Below are 5,709 nucleotides of genomic sequence, written 5' to 3'. Positions count from 1 at the left end.
CTCCGGTTTGAACTGTCATCCCTTGGCTTCGGGGTCTGGGAAGGAGCACAAGTGTCTGTGCTGTAGAATCACAGAAAAGTGAGGTTAGGAGGGACCTCTGGACTTGGCATCTGGTCCAGCCCCTGCCTGAGGCAGGATTGTCTCTATTCAAATTGCCCTAAGCAAATTCTTGTCTAACTTATTATTTAAAGTACACGGAGCCTGCCCCATAGCTAGAAAGCATAGCACACAAACCAGGTAGAGTGGGGAGACTGTGGTGGCCAATGTCCTGCTGCTACAAAGGTTAAACTAGGGGGGAGTAGCCCTACCCCTACAGGGGAAGGCCAGCCCCCACCCAGTCTGTACCAGTCTGACCTTGGGGTAAAATTCCTTCTTGAGCCAAAATTTGGTGCTTGGGCTGACTGAGTGGAGGGGCAAGACGCTAGCTGGGAATCTCTGGGTGTTTGCCCCACAGGAGCACTGGCACTGCCCAGTCACAATCCTTGATGTTGCAGCCAGCACCCAGTGTTGGATGGCAAAAAACCATCCCTGATGGGTCGCAAGAGAAAGGGGTGGGAGGGTGGGGGGTTCCTTCCCAGTCCCATGCGACAAGACCTGGCAAGTGGGGACATGGTGTCTTTGGGGCATGTGTGGGCCCAATCTGGGCTTTCAGGGCTGGGTGGAGGCAGCTTGGGACCAGATCCTAGTACATGCAGCCTGATCCCTCAGGGCCAAAAAGTTGAGCACTGCTGCTCTAGGGGTATGATGCTTGCTTTTTGTGCAAGGTCCCAGCTAAGGCTAGTCCTGCTCCTTCATGGGTTGATCCCAGCCTGGGGACCCCTGTCCTGACTACAGCATCCAACCAGCCTGTGGGACTGCCAGGGGAGTCTCACAAATGGTACCAAAGGGTGGAATTGAGGGCAGAAGGGTTGGAGCTGCAAAAGGCAAAGATGAGGGATGGAGCATGACCTTGAACTCTGTCGTGCCTGACTTGAAGAGCATGAACTTGAACTTTTCCCCTACCTGAATCAGACCCCCTACCCACTCCACTTTTGTATTTCCATTGGCCCTGGCCTGCCCAATGCCCCTGCGCAGTGGACCTCCATGCTCATCTAGTAGGCCCACAACTCCTCTGAAACAGCCTGTGGCTGTGGGGACCAACCAGGCCACGGGCAGTCACTTCATGAGTTACTGGAGGTAGGCTGAGGGTATCCACTGCAGTCCCAGTTGCCCAGGTGAGGGTTGAGGCTGTATCCTGGTCAAGGGGGATGATGGAGAAGAGCCAGGAGGCCTAAACACAGCAGGGCAGGGACAGGTGAGCCTGGGATCAGGCAGGGGCAAGGCAGAGGTGCAGGAGCTCACCCAGGAGTGGTGTTGCAAGTCCCAGAGGTTTTCGAGTTGCCTTGCCAGGGCTCAGGGTTCCCTAGGGTCCTCCTGGGCACCTGGCTCCTCATCTCTGTCCTCATGGCAGAGGCCAGGCTGCGTTGGGCTGGTGCCTGACTGCATCTTGTTGCTGCCTGCTGACTCGGCTGCTTTGGGTTTGAATCCCTGTAGTCATCGTAACAGTGGCCTGCACACCCCTGGTGTGCCAGGGGTGATGAAGCCTTGCTAGGCCCCGCAGTGTCTTTCCCAGCAAAGGTCAGACAATGGTACGATCCTGTGTTTAAATTGCACCTGGGCTTGTGATAGGTGTAGGATGGCGGGGTCCAGCCCGAGGGTTCTGGGGAGCAGGACCCGGAGAGCACGATGGGCCCCAGGGTGCAGGCGCACCTGCATTTCTGTGCGGTAGCCCTTCCCTCTCCCTTCCACAAGCCCCACAGCAAAGAAGTGGGTCTCTTCCCCCTGTACCACGATGGGCTCAGTTGGGGGCTGCACTGGAGTGGGGGATGCTTTTCCCTAGGCCAGATCCCCCTGTAGCATAGCAGGGAGTGGACAGTGTCTTGGGACAGTGGGTCTGGTGCCCCAGGAAGCCCCCATCTATGTGCTGCAGCCTGAGGCAACCTGGATGGATTGTGGGGACCTGCTTCTGGAGCGCTGGTGGGAGCTCCTGGCAGAGCCTGGCCTCTGTCCTAGTGTGGCTTGGTGGCAGGGTGTGATACCTACTTTAGGGGTGGGATGTCCTGGGAGCAATTCCTGAATGTGCCTCCAGTGCCTTGCTTTGCCTTGTATAGATATAAATGCCCGGGTAGTGGCGGGGCTCAGTGCCTGCAGGTAAGACTTCCCAGCTCAGCTCTCAGTCTGCTCCTGGTGGCAGCAGCAGCTCTGGCCCCTGGAAAGGCAGTGACATATCACTCCTGCCCTTTGCTCCTGCCTTGGTTGCACTGCTGGCTCCAAGGCTGGTGCAAGGGAGTGGCAAGGGCTGGAGGAGCCTCCCCTATGGCTGAGAAAGTCCTGCCCTGCCTTGCCTATGCCACCCCCTCCCCCCTGTTAACCCCAAGCTGGGCTGGCTTGAACCAGCAGCCTTCTGCTTGGCCTTCCAATGCAGTAGCCATGGCCCCCAGAGCCCCTGCAGCTCCTTTCACGTTCTCCCAGCTACAAAAATGGCTGTCCCCTACCCAGAGCTGAGCTAGACACTGACCACTTGGGAGGGGAAGGGCAGGAGCTGGAGCAGCCCCACAGTGCTGCCGCAGCTGCCCTTTCCCCTTCCTCAGGCCCTGGAAAGAGCCAGGGAGCAAAGCAGAAACATGGAGGGTATCTCTACAGAGCCGGGCTGAGTAGAGACCCAGGCTGGGTGCAGAGGGCACAGGCCTGAGCAGCGTGAAGGTGAGACTAGGTAAAGATGGGCTTGTCCAGGATTTGAACCCAGGACCTCTTGCACCCCAAGCAAGAATCATACCCCTAGACCAATGAGCCAAGGTTAGTGCTTATTTTTCCAGATGTTTTCAAGGAGAGATGCCAGCAGGGCTGGAAACTTGTCCTCGACCCCAGGCTGTCATTAGCTCTGTGGTTTCCAGCCTTGCCTGCAGCTCTGCTAAGCACACAGGGGCTGAGCCCCATCCCCTGCCAGTGGGTAGGGCAGGGCCTGGTTCTCTCCCAGCTTCCCTCCTGCCTGTGGGACCCTCCAGGCCCCTCCAAAGAGGAAGCGACTGCAAACCAGGGGGTCGTAGCCCAGCAGGTACATATAGTGCAGCCTTGGTACAGGCACAAGTGAACAGCATGCCCTGATCAAAGGGTTGGCCAGGACAAAGGAGTGCTGCCCAGGCCTGGCCCCAACCCCAGTGTGTCCCAAGGCCTTGGGGAGGAAGAAGTGAGAATCCCCCCCTCACCCTGGGGAGCCAGCCAGGAGAAGCAGCCGCTCATCTCACTGCTCCAACCACAGCAGCCCCTGCCTGGCTTGTAGATGCCCGGTCCTCCAGGCTGCCTATCCCAGCCTGTCCCCTCCAAGCACAGACAGAGCAGCACTGGGCTCCTGGGACTTGTTGCAGCCAGGGCAGAATCACCCTAAGACCCTGCAAGAAGAATAGGCAGCGATCGAAGTCCCAAGTAGACCAGCTCAAGGAAAGTGCCTGTCTCCCCCCAGCCCAGACTGGAGGCATCTTGATCTCAACTCCACACTGGGACAGAGGCTTCAAGGTGCACAGAGCAACAGAGAGCTGATGCTGCCTCAGCCAGGGCAGCAGGTTTCCCTGGGGAGCAGTTTTGGTTTCAAATGTCTAGGACGTACCACATGTCCAGCTCCGGGGCGCCTCTCTCCATCTAGATACTCCTGCACATCCCATCTGCACGCCATCCGCAGAGTGTCCCAGAGCCCCTGCCTACGGCCCCAACTCTCGAATGCTGCTTGCACCCTTGTGCCGGGCTTTGGCTTGGACAGGTTTGATGTTAAGATCCCTCCTGGTTTTCAGCCACATTGTCTGGAGGGACACCGTCTTGATCTGGGATGGGGGAGCTGATTCAGCAGGCAGCAAGGGCAGGGTCTGTGTGTAGCACATGGAAGATCAGGGAGGGGAGAGGCAGTACCATGAGAGACAGGGCAGGGAGCAGAAAGCAGAGCAGCAGACATGGCAAGGGAAAGGATGCCTGGCACGCCTGCAAGAAGGTTGGCCCACAACAGCCTGAAAAGTCCCACAGGGATGGGGGGAAGGGATTCACTGGGGATTTGAACACAGGACTACTGGCATCCAAACCAGAATTGTGGCCTGATACGACAGCTGGCAGAGCCTCAGGTTGCCCACATATAGCAACCCTGGGGGGGTGGGGGGCGCTAGGAAGTGCCAGGGACCCACAACCACACATTGTCTCCAGCCAGGATCACCCTGTCTGTCCTGTGTGGACAGCAGAGAGGGGCTTGAATCTTTCCCTTCTCCTCCCAGCCTGCATGGGGGCAGGCTCTTTCCCTGTGCTGGATACAGGCAGCTCAGACCCTGAAGGGAAAGGGAAAGGAAAAGGGGCCCATCTGGGATTTAAAACTGGGACCTCTGCCATCATAAGCAAGAATCACAGGCCTGCCCCAAGCAGCCAGCTGGGTGCAGCCCCACCACGGCCACTGTCTCCAAGTAGAGGCAGGCAGGGCTGGAAAACTCTGCCACCCCCAAGGCTGTCATCAGGGCTTGCGGTTTCCAGCCCTGTCCATAGCTCTGCTGAGGACACACAGGGAAGAGCCATGTCTCCAGGAGAGTCATTGCTCTGGGGGGTGATTGTCCCTTGTGAGCGGACCACCCAGCGCCACAGGATTTCCCAGGAAGAGGGTGTTCCCCTTCAAAGCAGGAAGGGATTTCAGGATCTAAGCACTGGGGGAAACTAGGAACATGGATCAGATTGCTGGTGTTGGCCACAAGTGCAGACAGAGCACTGCCCTGGTTTGGGGAAGAGCAAGGGACAAGCCTCACTCACACCCCATATGAGACTTGAACTCAGGACTGCTTCAAGCTATGCCCTGCCAGCACTGCAGCCTTTACTCTTCCAGCTCTTGCAGCCAGTGTCAGGTCTTGGGGTGGCTGCAGGCAACTTCAACCCTAAAACCAATGGCAAAAGGGGCTCGTCCGGGATTTGAACCCGGGACCTCTCGCACCCTAAGCGAGAATCATACCCCTAGACCAACGAGCCAGCTGTGCACAGCTGCTTCCCAGATGTTCTCTCAACAGCAGCACTAGCTGGTCTGGAATTCCCCAACCACACACATGCTTGTCATTAGCTGTGTGGTTTCCAGCCCTGCCAAGAGCTTTGCTAAGGCCACATTGGGCTGAGTCCCATCCCCTGCTGGCAGGTAGCTTGGGGCCTGATTCACACCCATCTTCCCTGCTCACTGTGGAACCTTCCAGGACCCGGTGCTGACCCACCTAAAGGAAGAAGGGGCTCACATCCAAGGGGGAGTTTAGTCCTGAAGCCACACAAGGAGGAGCCTAGGCACAGGGGAGGAAAACAGTTGCAAAGTTTCATTGGGTCAACTACAGCCACCAAGGGCTGCCAGCGCCTGGGGAGGCAAAACCAATGGCACTCATAGTTCAGGACCTCTTACACCCAGAGCAAGTATCACACCCCTCGAGCAGGGAGCCTCCAGGGGAGAGGCTTCTCCACAGCTCTGCTCTGCACCCCAAAGGGCCCAGCCAAGTTGGCAGCTGCCCCATGCCTGGTCCTTCTGCTGCCCATCCCACCAGGCCCATCCATGCAGAGAGAGAAGCACTAGACAAACCCAAAAGCTCTCTCCCAACCTGCAGGATGCATGGGAGGTTGGGGGTTTAAGTCCTACAAGGGCAGGGCTTGACTCTCCCTGCTTAGTGCAATGACACT

General features: G+C 57.7%; 1 non-coding gene across 1 annotated transcript; it reads right to left on the bottom strand.

Annotated features, from left to right (window-relative positions):
* Positions 1-4,953: 4,953 nt before the first annotated feature.
* On the bottom strand, positions 4,954-5,025 carry TRNAP-AGG (transfer RNA proline (anticodon AGG)). Its single transcript has one exon. It is a non-coding gene; the product is annotated as a tRNA-Pro (tRNA).
* Between the last annotated feature and the right edge of the window lie 684 nt (positions 5,026-5,709).

This window comes from Alligator mississippiensis, chromosome 4 (assembly GCF_030867095.1).
Source record: "Alligator mississippiensis isolate rAllMis1 chromosome 4, rAllMis1, whole genome shotgun sequence".
In the NCBI taxonomy this organism is placed as follows: Eukaryota; Metazoa; Chordata; order Crocodylia; family Alligatoridae; genus Alligator; species Alligator mississippiensis.
The sequence above is the reverse complement of the archived record's forward strand: the minus strand, read 5'-3'. Positions and strand labels throughout refer to the sequence as shown.